The following is a 20406-nucleotide window of genomic DNA, read 5'->3' as shown; positions in this document are numbered from 1 at the left end:
TTGCTACAATTCATTTTTGGAAGCTTGCAAATCCAAGTCCTTGCTAAGTTAAGGTTATGTTCCACATCTCCAGCGATTGCATCCCAGACTGCCAGAAGCACAACCAAAGCTGGTTGCACTTCGCATCCAGCCCCGGGGAAGATGGCTCAGTGCACGGGGCCATGCCATTTTCTTTTCTAATGCTTTTTGAATCTAGAGCTTTTCAGGCAGATCTATCCAATTTGGGTTCTTGAGACGATATCGCTTTTACGTTTCCTGCTTCTTTGCTCTGCTGGTATCGTTCGCTCGGTCAGATGTACATGAGAACACAAGAGTTTGCTGTGCTTGGAAGCAGCTCTTGGTTTTAGCACCTTGCTGAACCTCGGTCTCATGTCACACAAAGATCTCTTGTCTGCGGGAAGTCTGTGCTCCAGCTCCTCCACCGATCCTTTGTGTGACCTCCAAGGTCTCTCCATGTCACCCCTCCTCCTGAGCGCACACCTTCCACGTAATGCAGGCCAGCATCTCCGGCCCCTCTCTTTCCTGCAAAAGTGCCCTGAGATCTCTGGATGAAAAATGCTTTATAAAATTGTTGTTCTCTGGAGAGCAATAGAATTGAGTGAGAGCCTTTCTGTGGAATTTGTAAAGCCAACTACAGCTTTTAATGGCAAATTAAGTCTTTACTGCAGGACTCCATAGGCTGGTGTATTACCATTCCCAAAATACCTGGAATAATCCATTTCTCTAAAAGCCTTAGGACACTAAGTGAACTGAATGAAGCCCCTACAAATGTAAAAATAGTCTAGACTGTGCTCCTTTCATTTCTTTTCCAGCAACACAAGGCTTATTTTCTCCCTAGTTTTGCTCCTCAGACAAGTCCACAATAGCAGGAATCCGCTCTGGCCGTAAGACAGTTGCCAGATTCATTCCTCCTCCGCAGTGCGCAGAGCCCCGCGTCCCTGCGGCCACTATCTTGAATCCTGGCAGCTGGCTCGGGGTGTTGGGCTGAGCTCCAAGAATAAACACTTTCTAAGGCATTAATCTTTATAGTGATTATCTACGGCAACTACTTCATCTGGCTTTTGGAAATCAATCTGGGGGGGATATTTTTGTGTGTGAATTTAATTTGATATAAAACTCATGGCTGCCTTTTCGAAGGACCGGTCCTACTCCATGTGCGGGTGGGATGAGTGGGGAGGTGGCAGTCACTCGAGCAGAAGATATTCAGAGGCTGTTTGGGATTGGGTTTTATTGCGAGCTGGGCTTGCGAAGACAAGGACACAAGGATAAATCCTCTCCTCTTGGGAGGCGCAGAGCAGGACACACGGAGATCATCAAAGAGGAAGGTGTTCACTCTCGTGGTCCTCTTGTTGCAGTGGGTTGAGCCCAGAACACCCTGTCCCAGGCAGCCCCAAGGGCTCTCTTGGCTCTGTCACCCCCAGCAGTAGCTGAACCCACAACCCTGAATGCACACTGAGTTCACAGCCCACCCATGCCTCTTCTGTTCATAAAGAGCTTCTAGCAACTGTTCCCACCTGAGATATCCAACTGCAGTTGGCCTGAATCAATTTCTTGGTAGAAAGAGTAGTTTGTGCAGGATGACAACTCAGAGGGCAGTGCTTGGCAAACCGCATCGCCCTTGTCTTCAGGGCACCTTCACATCTCCTGCCCGGTGGCTTCAGCCTGGGCTAGGGGGCTCCCCGATGTGACTGTCCTCACCATCCATCCCTCCTGCTCCCGTGTCTGGGCTGGAGCTGGAAGGCAAAGGGTGGATTTTCAGCACCTGCAGCACTGAACCAGGCCCTTCAGCAATTTTTCTTTCCTCCCTCCGGCCCAGGAAAGGGAAGGGATCAGAGAAGTGGGAGGAGGATCGGAATTTAAGTGCAAACGTTCAAGCTGCATTTAGCACCTGTCTAATTTTTAATATGTGCTTAGCTGCGACATGATATTAGGCACTGAGGTAAGTGACAATTCATGCAGCATTTCTAGATTAGCTGTAGCACAGAGAGTAACTGACTTTTTTGGCTTGACAACTGCAATGGAAACTAAAATCACTGCAGTCCAAGTCAAGAAAACTGTATACTTGGGGAAGGACGATGTCACAGGGTTTTCTGCCTTTTTGTTAAAATGAAGGGAATTTCAAAGCTCAGTGTTTTGAAAGGAGAAATATTTTGATCTCTGGAACATGTACGGCACTCGGTTTTGGGAAGGCCGAGAGTACAAGGAGGTGAGCCAGAGCTGCATTTTCCAGTTAACAGATGCTGTCTGAGAAAAGAAGCATCCCAGCTTTCACCCACGCCCAGGGCAGCTGCCCCTTAGCACAGCTCCTGCATGGCCAGCCCCTGGGGTGATTCTGAGTACATCTTGGTGCTGTTTTTCAAAGATGTAGATCTGTTCCCAGCACAAGGTACTAACTTGGGCAGAAAGCCAATGTACAGAAGTGAAAGACCACCATTACAGTCAGAGAGGACCAAAGATCAGCACAGTCTCATCCCAGCGCTGGGATGTGTAGCTGCAAGGGGCAACAGGAGCTGCACACAGCTGCTTTTGGCGTCTTATGATCTGGCTTCTTCCCTGGGGCTCAGGGTTTCTCCCTTCATTATTCCGACAGCCTCTCTCCTGCTGTCATCTGCAACTGTGTGGGTCCCTGGGTCCTTGTAGGAGGTGCAGGGAGTGGGGTCTGGCTGGCCCCCGGAGCCTGAGGGACCGATTCTGTTATCGTCACTTCTGCACACAGAGGGGCTTCACTGTTCACGCCGAACAGGCGCAGTGTGCAGAACGTTGCCAGGACCCAGCAGCCATTTCCAGAAGAACATCGTTTCTCTGAGTCCTGCCTAGATCACAGAGAGGGGAAAAATCATTGATCTCCTGTACATGGCAGCTTATCTCAGGGCACTGTGGGTGAAATTTCTTCCTTATCTGAAAGGCTATTGAAAGACCCATGCACTGCTTGTTTCATATAAAACTTCAGGCAGATTTTGGTCTGTGCACACAGTGATTTTTAAAATTTCCTTTTTTTTTTTTTTTTTTCCAGCCAGCATAGAGAAAACAAACCCCAGCCCTGGAGCAGAAGATAAGCAGCAGAATGCCCTTGCACCTTCTGATTCATACAGCTTAGGTTACATCTCAAGGGACCCAAGGCCAGGGTGAGTATAGATCTGAACTGAAAGCAATGCTGCCCTGTTAATAACATTGATACACAATTTCCATCTGCCTGTTAAGAGGAGAAGGGTGTTTTTCAGCTAATAGGGTGTTTTTTTCATGTAAGATGCCAAGCGACAGTTCCTTCGCAATGATGCATAGTGTTTGGTCTGGCACAGAAGGCTGTCTGATGATAAAATGCCATTTCCTCCTCTCCTCCCTGCCCCACTGAAATCTGTGTTTGATTAGCACCTACGTCTCGTCAGAGCTGGCACCGCAGGCTTGAGAGCAGGGCAAAGTGCCACCTCAGCAGATGGACGTCGGTGCCAGCACGGCTGCTCACACCAGGGAGGGCTCCGGAGGTCTGCAGCCCCCCCGAGCCATCAGGCTGGCAGTACTAATGCTCACTCCCACTGTGGTGAAGCAGGCGATGACTGTCCCTCTGAAAAATAAGTTTCAGGTCAGCATTGGAACAAGCTTCTGGCCCAGGTCTGCTTTGGGACTGGGCTGGCTTCTTGCAGCACGTGGTACCTTGTCCTGCAGCATCGCTCCACAGGTGCCTCCTGGTGATATGTGCAATAATTCCTGCTTTCTGAAGGTCTGGCTTGATTACATTCCTGGGAAAGAAAGACATTAGGACCTCCTAACAGCCCCTTCTTTGTAGCTAAGCTACAAGGGGACACACTCTGCCCCAAGCCATCCAAGTGAAGGTGGTTGCTTGCTTCTGTTTCCATCTAAATCACCCCAGCCCTTATGCACTGTGCAGACAGATGCCCAGCCACCTTTCACATGCTGTCCTGCCAAAAAGCCACCTGAGAGATTTTTGATGCTCCTGGGTGCAGAGCTGCAGCTGCTGTTGTCCTGAACAGTGAAATCACACGTGTAGCATGACTGCATCGTGCTGCCTGCATGTGTGGTCTGTGCATGTGGGATTCATGTCATCAGGTCCCATAGACTTGTACCTGTTTAGATTTATCATTTATCATGAACCGGCTCTTCACTTACAGTGGGTGGGACTTTGATCCTCCAGCCTCCATCTGTGGGTTCAGAGAAGTTAAAGACTTGGGAAGCCCGTCTACCAGTGCAGACGGAGGCAAAGAAGTTGTTGAGTACCTCAGCCTTCTCTGTATCTGTCGTTGCCAATTACTCAGATATAGAAACTCCCTCCTAATATAAGAAATTAGCCATCGTAATCACTTACACACTCCTATTTTCACCCCTCAGTCTATTTTCACAAATGTTAAAGGAGCATGGTGGCCTTCGGGGACTCCTCCTGTCACCCCAGCGCAGCAGCCTGAAGGAAGCTGTGTCCTCCCTCTCTTGTGGTCTTCCTCGAGGCTCTGCGCAGAAGGGATGCCACCTCTTACACAAGGTCTGGGGTATGGGAAAGAAGCGCTCACACAACCCCTGAGAATCGGCAACAGATTTCTTTATTGCCAGGACATCTTGCAGGTAAGCCTGCAAGATGTCCATGGTGTTTGGTGGCTCCAAGCTAATGCCTGGGATGGAGCCTGAGCGACAAGTAGGGAGCTTGCCGGGCACTCCTCCGACGCTGTTGGTGCGCTCAGATGGCACAGAGCAAAGACATGCCAGGGTAGCCACAGATCTGTTCTGGCTGAGGTGGATCCACTTCCATCGGTTCCTCCACATCTGGTGGATCCACCTCCATGGGCCCCACGGTGTTTGGCAGAAGGCTAAGCCAGTCCTTTTCTGGGACTGCCCAAATGGGATGCCTTCCGTCCGGAATGTTTTCAGGCCAGGGTGCCGAACCAAGGGGTCGTCCAGTTCCACCTAGGCCCCGTGCCACAGTCCGTTTCATTTCCATGAGTGGGTCCAACACTGCCATCTGGTTTATGGCCATGGCTGGGTCCCACGCTGTGTTCTGGACTATGGGCATGCCTCTGCTCCCCACGGCTGTCCGGCTGACACTCCTGCCTTCTCCCCACGCCACCATTGCGCCACTGGTAAGGCCCAGGCCCCCTGTCGCTGTACAGCTGAGGGGCTGGCCTGTTCCCCGCATCGTTGCGGTGTCAATGATAACGCTTATACGTGTCTGTGGGCTGGGCGCCAGAGGTCCCCTGGGCACTGGTGTCTCTTGTGCCGCAGGCGCTATCTCTCCGCCCATGACACTTCTCGTTAGCTGCCTTCCTTCTTGGTGCTTCCTTGGACGGCATTGCTGTCCTCGCACACCAAGGAGGGCCACTTCTCGCCTTGCTCCTTCTAGCCTTCTTCCTGCCGCGTACGCCGGCTGTCAGAGGACGTAGTAGCTGAGCGAGTGGTGGGCCAGCTGCACGGGTCCTGTTTTATAGGGCCCAGAGCAAAGGCGGGGCAGCGGTGGCCACTGTGGCCTCAGCAAGCCTCTGTGATGGAGTGGCCTACGCGTGGCCAAAGGCGGCTGTGGCTCCACACAGGTCTACCCAAAAATTCGTACCATATGACTAAGTGCACAGTCCAAATGCTTCTTGAATTCTGACAGGCTTGGTGCCGTGACTGCGTCCCTGGGGAGCCTGTTCCAGTGCACGACAACCCTCTCAGTGAAGAACCTCTTCCCAATATCCAGCCTGAACCTCCCCTGCCGCAGCTTGACACCATTCCCTCAGGTCCTATCGCTGGTCACTAAAGAGAATAGGTCGGCGCCTGCCCCTCCACTCCCCCTCATGAGGAAGCTGTAGACCGCAATGAGGCCTCCCCTCAGCCTCCTCTTTTCCAGGCTGAACAGGCCAAGTGACCTCAGCCACTCTTCATACGTCTTCCCCCCTAGGTCCTTCACCATCTTAGTAGCCAAGGAAAGGTTGGACCTGGTGTGTAGGGACATGGTTTAGTGGGTGACACTGGTAGTAGGGTGATGGTTGGACCAGATGATCTCGAAGGGCTTTTCCAACCTTAATGTTCCTATGATTCTATGATCATTTAGGACCTGGTCCTCCTGGTTGCAGTTGTGGCTGGCAGAGTACTTTTTGTACCTGTCCTACTCTAGATCAATATTGAGGTTGGGAGTGGGGCTGGGCAGGAACTCTGCTGTTATTTTGGGTCATTTTGCCCTATAATCACTGCAGCACAGCGTGGCAGCGGCACAGAGAACGACTCCCACTTCTCTCCCTGCCACCTCACTTATATAGGTTCAATCATGTTCTCACTAGAGGCAGTCGAGCTACATTCATTGCACAGTTTGTTTGTGAGCTTGGCATTTTTCATCATTTAATAATATGCAGCAAACAGTTTTTCACACTCTTAGAGCAGCCCCATAAAGCACTGCAACGAGCTTTGGCAGTGATTTTACTCAGCACATTTATTGCATCAGTTGTTAAATAGAGCTGTTTGTGCATCTTAATCAGAAACCTGCCCCTTGTTTTGTTTCCACTAATAGGGGAGAGGGGAGTTGAGGACAAAAAGGGTTTTGGGGGGGGACCCCAGTTGCTTCAAATTGCCATATCATAGCTTTGTTGAATCTCTGCTGGAGGTTCAGCCCCTGTGTTTTAAGGTATAGGGAGCTCTGTTGTTAATTAGGAGCAATTTTAGTCCTGTTTTAGGCAAATGACCTCATTTTGTATAATAACAGTGTATTCACACTGGTGCTATTAGCGGTGTATTCACAGGGTGTCCAGGCAGGCTGTGACTGGATGTTACCGGGTCTGGCATGGTTTTCTGCTCTCAGTATCACAAACTTCTCAGCATTGCTGGTGTCCCAGGTGACTCAAAGCTGGCAAGGAACAGGCACAGATCTTCATGGCAGGCAATGCATGTTTGTCCAGCTCCCCAACATTTCCATCTGTCTCTGGACTGAGTGTTGGATGGGGCTTGGTTCTTGTGTCTGTTTGGTCAACAGTGGGATCAGCAGCTGGGACCTGGGCGAGTGGTGGGAGCTGCTGTCACCAGAGAGCAGGATGTCTTCTGCTGGGTGTTGTAGCCAGCTCTTACCCTCTTTATATAGCTCTAACCACTAGATGGAGGCACAGATTGATACTCAGGGAGTGCAAGTTCCACCATGGAAATAATTATAATCCCCCATTTTCAGAAGTGTTTCCTCCTGGGGTCTCTCAGTTTACCTATAGGATCTACAAAGTTCAGTAGACAGGCAGGATCATTACAGAGACTAATTCACCCATTGTGAAAGTACAAGGAAACAAACAACAAACACCAAAACAGCAATGCTGGTATGGGATGCTAACATGGGACCCGCTGCTCCAACATGGTGCCAGCAATTGTTCTGGAAGGACATCTCCCAGGACTGCAGTGACATGGCCCCTACCCCTGTTCTTGCCCTCTCAGCTGCCTCTGCACAGCCTCCCTGCCTGCTGCTCGTAGCTGTTTCGGCTATGGTCACTTCTGCTCTCCTGCACGCTCCAGTGGGGTGGCAGTAGGAGCATCTCCATCACCTATGCTCTGGTTAGTGTTGCTCTAACTCGTGCCTAGTGCAGCCCAAACCAACCCTTCTGAGACTTCTCTAATGGGCTTTCGCAGGAACATCCATGCAGCAGAGCATGGCTTGTTGCCTCTCTTCCCTCCTCCTGGCTGGGCAAAGAGTATGGTCTGAGCCTCGTGCACAGCATTCGCCACACCAGCAAGGCTCTCTGCTTATTTGAACAATGTACCCTCCTGCAACACCCACGTTACCCTTCCAGCGTGAGCCGTCACGGGACAGCTCCAGCTCTCTGGAGCAGAGCTGCTCAGAGCCCAAGGTGAGCTGCTGGCCAAGCTGGTCCTCTCCAGTCCTCTGTGAGCTACAACAGTTTGATGCATATCATGAGCCTAGAGCAGCACATATTGGTAGGGGAGCCACAAAAATGATGAAAAGGTTTTGAGAATTGGGCCTGTGAGAGACAGGCAGGCTCAGGCTGGAGGAAAGATGACTGTTTGGAGGCAGGAGTGCTGTTTGCAACCAGAGAAGAAGCTGTTGTGGGGCAAGCGGGGAGAAATTATCATCATTAGTCACTGACAACAGCATGAGAACTAATGGGCTGGGCTGCAGCAGGGAAACTGCCGGTTAAATGCTAGGAGAAACATCATAGCTCTGAGCAAAACCGGTGCATTTCAAGCTGGTGGAGAGAGTCCATGGCATCCCTGCTCCCAGAGATGGTCAGCACTGGGCAGACCTCTCTCTTGAAGAGAAGAAAATGCCAAGCAAAGCTCCTCTCTCAGGTGCAGAAGAGACCAATGGAGCAGGAGCAGTGGCCCCCTTTCATGCCCACACTGGCCAGCAATGAGGCACCAGCACCTGTCCTGACCTGCTGCCACCAGCACAGCTCACACGAGGAGGGGGGACCACAGCTGGTCCTGCTCCGAGGCAAAGGGTCTCCTCACTCGGGCTTTGCAGCTGACTTCCTTCTGCCACATTTCATCCGCGTTGCTTCACTGCTTGTGGCATGGTGCCTGCTATTTTTGCTACAGAGCAAACCTCATTTAGAAGAAAATCCTGCTGCTGGAGTGCTGGCACAAGATGCTAGAAGGAGAAAGCACCACGGGTAGTCAGCATAACCCCTTCCCTGGTCAAGAGCACTTTCCTTTCCATGCATAAGCCTTTTGGCATCACTGGAATAACCGGGACTGAGATCCAGCTGTTCGACATGTCTACCCTAACCGAGCTGCATGTGCAGCACCAGCCATGAGTCTTTTTTGGAGGATTTTCTGGCCAACAGCTGAAAAAGCTGCAATGCAAATGCCAGCCAGCCAGCCAGCAGCTCCCACGATCCAGCCGAACAAAGCTGACAAACTTCATTTTTAGCTCTCATCTCAGGACCACACGCTGCAAAGCACAGGGAAATTAGCATCATTAGCGAGGAAACACAGCAGGAGGACTCAGGCCAGTTGGGACATAAACTCCTGGCTCTGAGGTTCAGCTCTGTGGCAGTGTCCAGAGGCAGAGCTTCATTCAATCCATGTCCTAAAGGGACATTTTATGCCTGTCTTCAAATCAAAGCTACACCTATACTAGCAGAGATGAAGCAGCAGAGTCTTGCAGAGCAACTCTGTTTCCCCTGGAATAAAGAATTATGCCAATATAAAGTATTTCTGTAAGGGAATGTGCTACTTGCATAGTTATTAATTCATTATTGGTCATGGCCAAACTCACTCCTCTACTAAGTCATCTATTAAATGAGCCAAATGAAATTTATTAACACAGCGTTGATCATTTAAGTCTTTTAGCATAAAGAAACAGGCATAATGGAATGGAAGCAGAAGTAATAATTTCTTGCCCGGCTTCTGGTCCATGTCCTGTGCTCACAGAGCCCTGTGTTATGGCTTTAATTGTTCCTGAAGCTTCTTCCCTAACAGGCATGGCAGAGTGGCTGGGGGGGGGGGGGGAGTTTTCTGGATTTTTATTTAAAGACAAAGCGAGTTTCCCTATGGACCCGTCCTGAAGTGACTGAAACTGAATCGGAAAAATAGAAGCAAGCCTTGAAATAGCTCTGAGGACTGGTTAGCCGGGAGGAAGAAGTTCCTATCTGGGCAATACGTATTGTTGCCACGTTGGCAATCAGAGGACAGTTGGGCAGCACCCAAGGGAGGACCTGAGCCCTTTGGGGCGCTTCCTAAATCCAGGGGAGCGGAGGCCTCGGGGCCCGCTGGGGCAGGCCGCAGGGCTAAAAACCACTCGCTCCTTGGGGCCAGAGTCAGCAGCAAGCACAAGGCAGCTCCTCGCCTCCACTAGAGGTTGCCCCAGTGTCACTTTTTCGGAAGGAAGCTGCACGTCCCCAGAGGGAAGTGTCTAATCACCGTTTTGTACAATTAGACTCAGCCTTTATGGCGCTCTGATCATTTATGTACGCAGAGACGAGTTTGTTTCTACTGGAGATAATTTAGCCTCTAGGTAGATGGGGATTTTTTTGTGTGTGAGGTTTTTTATTCTGAATTTGTTCGGTGGGGAAGTGCTGCTCTATTTCCTTCCCGCTGCCCCCCAAATTAAGAAGAAATCATAAATATATCTCGAGGCGAGGCAGGTCTGGGGTAGCAGCACTGCAGACCGAAGGCCCTCACCTCTGAGAGCCCCGCAGACGTGGAGATGGCAGCTGAGTGATGTTTCAAGGATCTCAGTAGCATCTAAATCTTACATTTTACCACGTAAAATGGCAGACAGGTCCCTGAGTGTTAGGCCATGTCAAAGATGCCCAAAGCTCTCAGCTCCTAATGAAGTTAAATAAGATTTAAGCTTCATGGGTCTAAATTACTTTAAATGGGACTTACAAGATTAAGCCGCAGAGACGCGGGGGAGCACAGCCCTTCCTTTCTTCCCATCTTTAATTCAGCGTGGGGACAGACAGCGGTGACAGGAGCCTGCTCGGCGGGGGCTCCGCCGTGTCTCCAGGAAATGTTCCTCAGTGCCATCCGTCACCCGGTGACTCAGCCGGCGATGTGACGAAAAGAGCAGCAGCAGCGCCTGGCCAGGTGGGGAGCGAGGCAGCGGCTTGGTGCAATAGAGCTATCACGGCCAGAAATCTCCGTCAGGTCCCTGCGGTGCAATGTGGTATTAAATCTAAGCTGGGGGGAGAGGGGAGGTACCAAACACGGAGCACCTCAAGTATGAAAACATCAATTAATCCCCTGTTTTCGCTCCTGCGTCAGCACAGTGCCCCGGGGAGCCTCGTCCGCCCCTCACCAGCAATCAACCTATATCAAAGCATCATTAACCATTGTCAAGTCAAAGACATTTTGATTATAAACGAGTCCTAGTGCAGACTTGGAAATGTTTTGCCGTTCGCACTGCGCAGTCCTGACATGAAACGAAGCAGCACATGAATTTCTGTCCCGAAGGCTCTGTGGGATTTGCCCCATAACTCCACCTCCTTTGCTGCTACCTGCAATCAAATATTTATTTATTGATATTCAAGAGCTCATAAAATGCTTGCAGAATAACCCTGGAAACACCATTAAGAAGTCGTGTAGTCCACCTCTCTACCCACAGAAGGATCAATTTTAATATCCACAACAGATATTTTTCCTAAACTGCTCCTACAGACCTTCAGTGATGGAGGTGGTATGTTCTCCACAGGCATCCTTTGTAGTGCTTCACCATCCTTACCAATATTACTGCTACATGGTATTACTGTGTGAATCTGTCTCCATGCAATTCAAATAAGCTCCCTCTTGTCCAGTTGATGAAGGATTTTGCATTTACTGGACAAGAGGGGTTGTCACAATTCACCATTGGCAGGTTTACATTTCACTTCAGTGGAGCTCATGAAAGTCTGCAGCCTGAAACGAACATTGATTTTTCGGAGTGTGTCTGGGTTTGCTTTTTGTTATCGGGATACATCTTGCAAAAGTTGAACTAGAAGTTGAAATATCTCTCATATTTATAAATCCAAACCTTTTGGCACTTTGCTGTTGTTATTGCTAGTGGACATAGTGATGATTTTGGTTTTCAAAATAAGATATTTAAGCAGAAATTGACTTTTTCCATGGAAAGTTTAATCATGACACAGTTTTTCTATTTTTTCAATCCAAATTTTAAGATGAAAATATTTGACTAGCAGTAATCAAAAAGGATTTAATGGAGTGGATCTGTCTGGAGTGTCACAAGTTTTCACTAAAACTTTCAAAAGTTAGGGGGGAAAGGAGGTCTTTGCCCCTACATTTATCCACCAAGATAAACAACCTGATCTCTGAAGTACCAGTCATGCAGGGGCTCTGTTCAGATGCCTCCTGTGAGTAAGCTCTCAAGAAGATAAATGGAGGTTTCCCAGCCAGCAGCTTCTCACTTCAGAGAAGCAGTGCATAGGAAAGCTCTGTGCTGCACTGGGCTTTTCATTACTTTTGAGTGGCACTTTTAAAAACACAGCTGTAAACATAAATTCCCCTCACCCCCATCCCTACGCTTTTGGAGGTGAGGGCAGAGGTTTAGCAGCCTTCTCCCCATCCTTGGTCCAGTGGTTGGGACAGGGGGATGGTTTCTGCACAGGACATTATGGTGGCTTCTGGAGGAAATATGCCCTGTGTTGTGAGATACTGCCTGAGAGAAACTAGGCATGGGTGAGGCTAAGCTATTGAGCTATGTCCCCGACAAAGCCATCTTCATCACAGCTTCTTGTGTCCCAGAAGACCATTCTGGACTCTCCCAAACTTTAAACCAAAGACTGAACCTCTCACACACTCATTTTCTGCCCCTGGCTTTCTGTTGCTACCAACAATCCTCTTCCTTTGTATCCATGCCTGTGACAGGAGAACTGCAGGGAAACATTTTCTTGAAAATGTTATGATGAAAAAAAAAAAAAAGAAGAAGAAGAAAATCAGTTATTTGAAGTGGCTGGGTTCTGGAGTGTAGGATCTTGTTTGTTATTTATTTGGATGAAAAAAAAAAAGCACAATTCATATTGTTCACAGCAATGAGGTGACAGTAATGGCCCAACATATGCAAAACATATGCTTTCCCATCCGGCTGCAGAAAACAGCCCTTATATTTTTATTCCAAGGTCAAGAATTTACCAGGGTGTACAGATAAGCTTGTGTTCATCTTCAGTGAGGAAAGACTGGATGTGAACAATTTCAGAAACATCCCGTGAGTCTTATAAAGGCAGATTTCCCCAAAGAACAGCTTCTCCGAGCTGCCATGCACCAGGCATCTTCTGACAGTGAACCACGATGCATGTGATCATGTGCCCTCCTGGATGCATTCACATAACTCATATTCCAAAACTGGGTGCTGTGCAAAACAGACAGAGCTGGGATAACGTAGGAGGGACAGCAGTTTATACTCAGACAACTGCAGTTGAGATCATTTGGGGGCCGTAATTACCAGGGCTGGAAGAAGGGCTGTGAAGCATCTGGCCTCTCTTCTGCTGATTTTCAAGGGGTTCAAGCCATGCCCAGGCTGTGCACAGACCAGGATGAAGTCGGTTTTGGCTGAGCACTGGGGTGGCTGAAGCAAGAGTCTGGGCTAACAGATACAGATGGTCCAGCGAGGTCTTCACGGCTCAGGGTAGACCCTTGAGCCTTGCTGCTCAGCAATGGGGGAATTAAAGTCTCTTCACCGCCGATGCTGACCCTGAAGAAGGTTTAATATGTCTCAACAGTGTTTACTACAGAATAAGAGGAGGTTATTCCCGTCTTCTGCAAGGAGGAAGAAAAGTCTGTCCCTTCCCCACCAGGTGCTGGAATCACGACTCCGACAGCTTTCACCAGAGGAGACCTATGACTGCCACTGTCAGTGGCCCTGCATCAGGAGCACAGTCGTTTATAGTTCTGCAAGCTCGGACATCTTCAGACGTCAGTGATTTCCTTGTGTCCAGGAAGATCTCAGAGTGCAGCTCACCGGGCAGCTCCAAAATCCAGAAAGCCAGCAGGAGGCCCAGGCACCACTCCAAAATTGAAATGAAATTTGCCTGGGATGCTGCAGTATGCAGGGAAGTTCTGGACTGCCAGACACTGCAAACTACAGCACAGGAGGTGTCCTTCCTTCTGACAGTGCCCGTCTCCAAGTTAAATTCTCCCGTTAAACTATTGCGGTTTGCTTTTCTCTTCACTTAGATGCTGAGTAGAACAGTTTCCATCACATGGCTGTGTAAGTGCATGTATCTTTTTTCCCATTTATGAATGTCTGCTGCCTGATCCTTTTTTTTTCCATTTCAAGAATGGATTGAAAGAGTCCTTTTAAGAAGCTGGAGCATGTTTCCAAGGCTAATGCAGCCCCAACCAAGCTGTGCTTTCATCAAGGTAGTTCAGTCTTCACTGCAACATCTCTTAGGCTTATTAAATCAACCTGGTCTCCTGAGGGATACTTTAAATGAGGGTAAAATACCACATTAAGCAGTCCAGGAACTCATTTGATTTAATTTCATTTTTATTTAGTTTCTTTCTCTGTCTCCTGTAAGACATAAAAAAGAAAGGTTTGGAGATGTTCTAAAGATGCTCTTTTAAAGCATCATTGAATATAATAATTCAATGAAGCCTGAAGAATCTGCCTTTCTTAATAGTCACAAAAACAGTGATCTAGCCTTTCTTTCTACCTTTTCTCTTTCCTTCTTTTACCGCATAGATGTGATGGCACAGAACTGTGACAATGTCTCTTGTTACTAAACTTCCATTAACTTTTGCAAAGTGCATAGTGGAGCACATTTGCAAGAATGCTGTAAAACATTAGACTAAATAGTAAAAATAAATTATACTTGTCAAGTAAATGAGCAAAAGACACTGCTTGATACATTACCCAGCTTTTTGCTGAGGGAATTCCATATATGTGCAGCGCAGATTAACTTGCCAAACTGTTGGATTTAAGTTTTTGTTTTTCCCCAGCTAACTTCTTGATTGTTAGTGCAAATTGATTGAATTGTGGAGAAGGAGACTGGCATCATGCTGTGTGCCTGTACCTGTGTTCATGCCTGTGCCGCTGTGGCGTGCACATCTGTCTCCAAATAAGTTTGATAAAGGCAAGTGATAACGCAGGGTGTGACATGAGCCTAAGTTAGACATCCAGGAATCCAGTCCAGGAATGGATCTACAGGAAATCATGTTTTAGCTCTGCTCTTCCCAGAGTGACCTGCAGACAATGCTCTGTCCCTGGCCCAGTCAGGAGTGAGCCTGCCCTTCTGGAAATTGTGCTGCTGCTGCAGGTGTGGATGCTGCAGTCGGACCTGGCTCTGCCTCCTCTACACCTTCTTCCCACCTCGGGATGAGGTTCTCAGCTGCTGTACACTTTCCCCCACCAGGCACAGTGGGTCTGTCTCCAGGGAAATGTGCTGGTAGTGATTAGTACTCCTGATGGGCTGGAAATGACAAGACAGGGACAGACCCGTGGCTTTTCCATGGGTCAGCTGGCCTGGAACAGCCTGAATGGTGGAAGAATAGGAAGGATGGGGTCACTGACATCAGCCCGTGGGGACATTTTGCTTTCTCTTTTCTCTGTGGCCCCTGAATTGCCATTCAGTAGCTCAAGCGCCTTATCTGAATTCAGCGGCTGATGGTCCTTATCTACATTTCATGCATATCAGCCCAAAGACTGGATTCTGGCTGCTTTCCAGTTGAGGTTAAAAGTCTCTCTGTTTCTTGTATGCCCACACCAGCCCTCTGGTGGACTTTAGAAACGGTTAAACACACGCATGTCTTAGCATGAGTGACTTCTGAACCTTGGCTCAGGGAGCAAGGTTCAAAACAAGACTGTGCTGAACTGCGCTGCTGTGTCCTGGGCCTGAGCTGCCTCCCCTGAAGGACCAGAAAGTGATTTTTGGGGGCTAGTTGGGCCTGAACAAGCCGTTTGTCCTCAATTTCATGTCTCAACAGCTCTCCTGCTCCCAGCCCTGACCTGTGTTTTTGCAAGACTCCATGGATGCACCTCGTCCTGCGGTGGTCCTGTGTCCTTCCCAAGCCTTGGTGTGTTCACAAGGAGATGGTACATGTTTCAGCTGCTCCAAAGAGCAGCACAGACAAATGCATAAGGCATTGGCAGGAAAAAAGATGTGCTGCTCCTAATTCATTCAGCAAATCACCTGCTGCTCCATGCCTCAGTTTTCCCAGTTTTTGCCTGTTTAAGCTCTTTGTTTAGTCTCTCTCTTTGCATGTTTGTACAGTGCCAAGTACAGAAGGTGCCTGGTTTTGGTTTGAGTTCTGAAATGCTTCCATAAGGCAGACAGTAACTCTTCAGTGTCAGTGTTTTAATTGCCAGGATCCCTGAGGTTTCTCTGCATACCCCTAGCAGAAGCCAGTGCACAGGGCTGACCTCTCCTGGCTTGCTCGTTGTGCCTGGCAGACTCTTTTCAATTATTTTCTCCCCATGTTGCTGTTTACATTTTGTGCTCGCATCCTTTGCAGCATTTCCAGTCACCTTCCAGCAGCCTGAATGCCTTCTAATCTGAAGTATATTTCAGCCTTATCTCTATCAAAGCAGAAGGGTAGGGGAGGCATCCTCATTCCAGCTGCTCTTCAGCGACCTGATCCATAAGGAGGCTGAAGCCATCAGCTGCTCATCTCAGCTTTCACCGGAGTTTGAGTAAGTTGCAGACGATTCTTCTGTCAAGAGCACTGAGGACAAAATGAAACTTTCTCTTTTTCAGGGCTGCACGTTAATCTCTTCTCAACGTGCTTGGAAATGATTGTGTGTCATGTTTCATTTCAGGCTGTCAGTGAGTTTACTCAGTCCCCTTGCAAAAAGTCCTCCTGCGGCAATCCGATAACTATGGTGTGCGATCTCGGGGGGCAGGTCAAGAGCCTGGTGCTTTGCTGAAGCAATTGGGTTGGTCTCCATCTACACCAGTGTAAACTGGGATTGGAACTGGGATTCACTCTCCCTGTAAAGCATTATCTCGGTTGCCTCCTGTGGTTCCCCTTGTTCTTCTCTTACTTTCTCCACGTGTAAGTGGGGATTAGGACCCCACTCTGCTCCTCTCTTCCCCTTCCATCCGTACAGACCCGTCCATTTCTCTCCTTGGCTAAATGGATCCTGAGCAACAAATCCCTGAGGGTCTCAGTGGCTTTATCCTTGGGCATGGCCTGGTTGGGGCCTGCTGGTAGAAGAGGTCTGTGCCTGGCACTGATGGGTTACAGAAGAGCCATTTCTTTTGAAAGCAGAGTGAGGCCTTGTGTCCTTATTTTCCATCTTCACATTTTCCAGTTTTTACCCAAATCCACCAGGTTCTGTTTATTGTCACCTGGAACATTTGCTGAATTTTTTTTTATATTAATCAGCCTCTGAGTTACAGCCAGCCACTGCAAACAAAGCCCCACTGTCACACTGACAGTGAGAACTCACTTCTCTTAGGCAGCAATAAAGAAGAGGTGACAGAGAGCTGAGTGCATGGAACAGGCACCCCTATATACACACATAACTGTGTAATTACTAGTATCATTGAAATGATAGGTATAAAGACCTAGTTAGCAACGGAGCTGGCTCATTAGCATAAAAACTACAAGCACAAAAATGCACTGAAATGACAAATACAAGGAAGCCATATGAGATTTGCATTAAATTAGTGACTGCGTGCGAGATGCTATTTAAATGGCAGGTGACTAGAAAATTTCTTTCCCTTTTAGTGTAAGAGGCTGAAATGTTCATTTTCATGGTAAACAGTAACTACACATTGATTTCTAGCTCTAAAGCATCTTTACAAAAAGCACTCACAGTAAGTGGGGTTGGAGTCACTGAAATCAGAGGACTAGCTTGCCCTACATGTCTCTGGAACTAAGCAGCACAGCTTGAATTTCTTTCTTAGACTTGTTAAAAAAGCTGCAATGACAACAACAACAACAAAAAACCTTGTGTCTGGAGGTGGTAAATCAATTCACATACAATTATTTGCGAAAGCGATCTGATGAATTATTTCAAGCCAGAAAGAAGCACGTGTGAGGAGGAACATCAGGAGCTTACAGCGAGCTGAACGTGCCCACCGGCTGCTCCTCCTCGCCTGGGAGCACCCTGCCTTTCTGCAGCACGGAGGATTGGGGTCATATCGGACAACTGGTGGATGGAGATTGCTCCTGCAGCTTGCAGATCTCATTTGTGACAGGCAGCCAAGTAAGATCCTAAATTTGGGTTAGAGAATAAGGCCCCCCATTGTGCATCTGTCCCCTGACTGCAGGAGTCCTGCAGCCTGCTGGGGCTCTTTGTGCCCCAAAAACTCAGCACAGAGTCTGGGCACCCCCAGCGTCTGGCACAAATAGGGCTTCCCAGGACTTCCAAGCTCTCACCTCTGCAGCTGATTTGATGGAAAGCCAATGGCCTCTGTGTTGCTGCACCCCTGGGAACCCTAGGGCCAGCACCAACAACCACCATCACACCAGGAGCAGGTTTCTGATAGGAGAAAGCCTCAATGCTGAAAATGCAACTGAAAAATCCTTTTTATCCTGGCACCAGGGCAGTGGCTGAGGTCCTAGAATGGGGTTAGGGATGCTGGGGGGCTGCACGAGGGTATGGCTGCTGAGCATGGCCACCCTCTGTCCATTGCAGAGGCAAGCTCCAACCTGAGGACTTACCCCTTACACCTGAGAACACACAAAAACTGCAGGTTAGTGCATTAGTTGGAAGTTAATTTGCAGTTAATGTCACAGGCACAAGCTCAGTGTAAAGGCAGGTAAATCAGTGTAACCATGTAAATCCCAGCTAGGTTTCTCCCAGGCATATACCGACAGAGCAGCACGTGCACAACAAGGCTCGTAACCATCGAGCTGTGCTGCTAGAATTAACTACCACAACTTCCTGACGTAGGAAGGCTTTAAGTAAGAGCTTTTGAAAAGGTTATCCTTTGATTGAATGAAGTCGTACCCTAGCACATCACTAAATGGTAGCTATTTTTGGAATGAAAAATGTCACTTCTTCCTCAAAATGGACCCATCTGGAACTGGTCACCGGACAGTGACACATTAGAAGACTTTTTTCTCCCCAGGTTTAGCTGGTGGTCGCTGTTCGATGAGTTGCTCAGGTTGAGTTCAGCCATGTAATTTGCAGAGAATTGTTTGAGTGGCTTAATATGTTGTGAATCAAAAGAAGGAATTCTACTCTCGGTAATTAAGATGGAATGGGTAATTATTTTTCTCTGTCTGGAAGTTCACTTTCTAAAGAAGGAAGGAGGAGACGGAGCTTTCAAATGCTTTTATTCATTTTGCTGCAGAAGTAGTCCTTATTTGTACCCACAAATGTTTGCACACACTCATTTGTGTCTTCGCTAGCAGGCGCAGAGTGCCTTTGAAAACTGAGCCTACCTAATGAGAGGAGGCAAACATGGGCTGGTGCCGAGCAGCAAACATGCAGCTGCTCTGCTCTATCTTTCTTCTACAGGTTCTCCAAGCACTTGACAAATTTTAAGATCAACCACAAGAAATGCTAGCGGGCAGAGAAGCGTTGTAAACCATTTTTAAATGAGGAACTTCAAATTTGCGCTGCAAGGCACAATTACTCAAGTCGCTTGGCTGATGAGCAGAGGGTACAAATGGGGAGCCTCAAATTCCCAGCCCATACAAAGCAACTCTTCCAGCTAGTTATTCTAGACGTGTCAGCAACACGTTTGACCGCTCTAGTGTCTCTATTTATTTGCTCATTCTCTGTAACCTCAGCCTGCCAAGCCGTGCATCTGTTTGGGCTGCTGTCAATCACACGTCAATTTTTATTTGCCTTGGCTCAAATCAGAGCTGGTGTTTTGACAAAAGGCGGAGGGAAGAGTGGCTGTCAAAGCTCCGAAGGCGAGAAAGAAAGGCAGAGATCTAAGACGTGGAGGGGAGGAATGGGGTATTTATTATCACAAAATGATGCATCCTTGTGCAGGAGATACGATGAGCAGGGAGTCACAGTGAGAGCGGAGCTGTGAATTTTGCAGGTGGCTTGTTTGTGCCATTTGAGGAGGTGCAGCCGAAGTGGTGGGCTTCAGTCTACAGCAAAGCAAGGAGATCTAAGCAGAACTCCAAGGAAAATCCCCCATTGCATTCCCCTTGGCAAGCCATTGCTTTGCCAGTTCAGTCTGGGGACCTGCAGAGGGTTGTGCCCTTGCAGCTGGAGCTGCTGCACACCAGTCACCTCCAGCTGTAGTTTTCTGCCTAGTGCTTGGGGGACCCCCTAAGCCCAGCCCGATTTGGGGGCTGAAAGAGGAGTGGTTGGGTGATGGCATGCGAAGTGATGCAGTGCCGTGGCACAGGGATGGGGGTCCCATGGCAGCAGGGAGGCTTCCTGGAAGCATCCCGTGTCGCACGGGTGACACTGAGCCCCCACTCCCTGCTGGCTGCGAGCAGCTTCCCCGGTGCTTTCTGGAAGCTGAAAAACCCAACCTTGTGTTGACTTCAGACTCAGGTGGCTTTTCTCCTAGTGGGGGTTTTTAAACCTGTGTAGGAATTACTTTGAGAGTCTTCACAATTTCTCCTTCTTTATTTTTTTCATTCTGAAATGAAACTCTTTCCCCCCAGAATTTCACATAACATTCTAAGGAAATGCAATAGCTTTGGGGACCACTCATATCTTTTGGTTTTAATGACTGAAATGTCTCCTTCCTCTTTCACTTTTTAAAACTGAATGTCATTATAATATCAGTAGGGAAAAAAAAAAAAAAGCAAAACGAAAAATCACTTCAAAATGGAAAATCAAAACAATTCCACTCTGTTTTTATTTTTTTTTTCAAATAAAGTGTGATTGAAGTTGACATGTTCCTGAGCAACATCTCACTCATCATAAAGTGGCATTTTCTGTCAGAACAACATTTTTTCACAAAATGAGCACTCAGTCTGGGATTCCTGTATAATGACATTAAATGTGAATACGTGGATCCAAACGTAGAGAGGAGACACAAATTATAGCTAACATGGACCAATGATTATTCTTTTTACCTACAGTAAAACAAAATAACCTGTAATCAGCCAGAATAGCCAGAGACTTCTGCTCAA

The 20406-nt window shown here is 48.2% G+C and overlaps 1 long non-coding RNA gene across 1 annotated transcript; it reads right to left on the bottom strand.

The window, feature by feature from the left end:
- Window positions 1–2999: 2999 nt before the first annotated feature.
- LOC121058793 lies at window positions 3000–11330 on the bottom strand. Its single transcript, XR_005814356.1, has 3 exons — window positions 10303–11330; window positions 3652–3737; window positions 3000–3562 (listed from the first exon to the last, which is right to left on the bottom strand). It is a non-coding gene; the product is annotated as an uncharacterized LOC121058793 (long non-coding RNA).
- Between the last annotated feature and the right edge of the window lie 9076 nt (window positions 11331–20406).

The sequence above is a fragment of the Cygnus olor genome, chromosome 23 (genome assembly GCF_009769625.2).
Source record: "Cygnus olor isolate bCygOlo1 chromosome 23, bCygOlo1.pri.v2, whole genome shotgun sequence".
NCBI lineage: Eukaryota > Metazoa > Chordata > Aves > Anseriformes > Anatidae > Cygnus > Cygnus olor.
The sequence above is the reverse complement of the archived record's forward strand: the minus strand, read 5'-3'. Positions and strand labels throughout refer to the sequence as shown.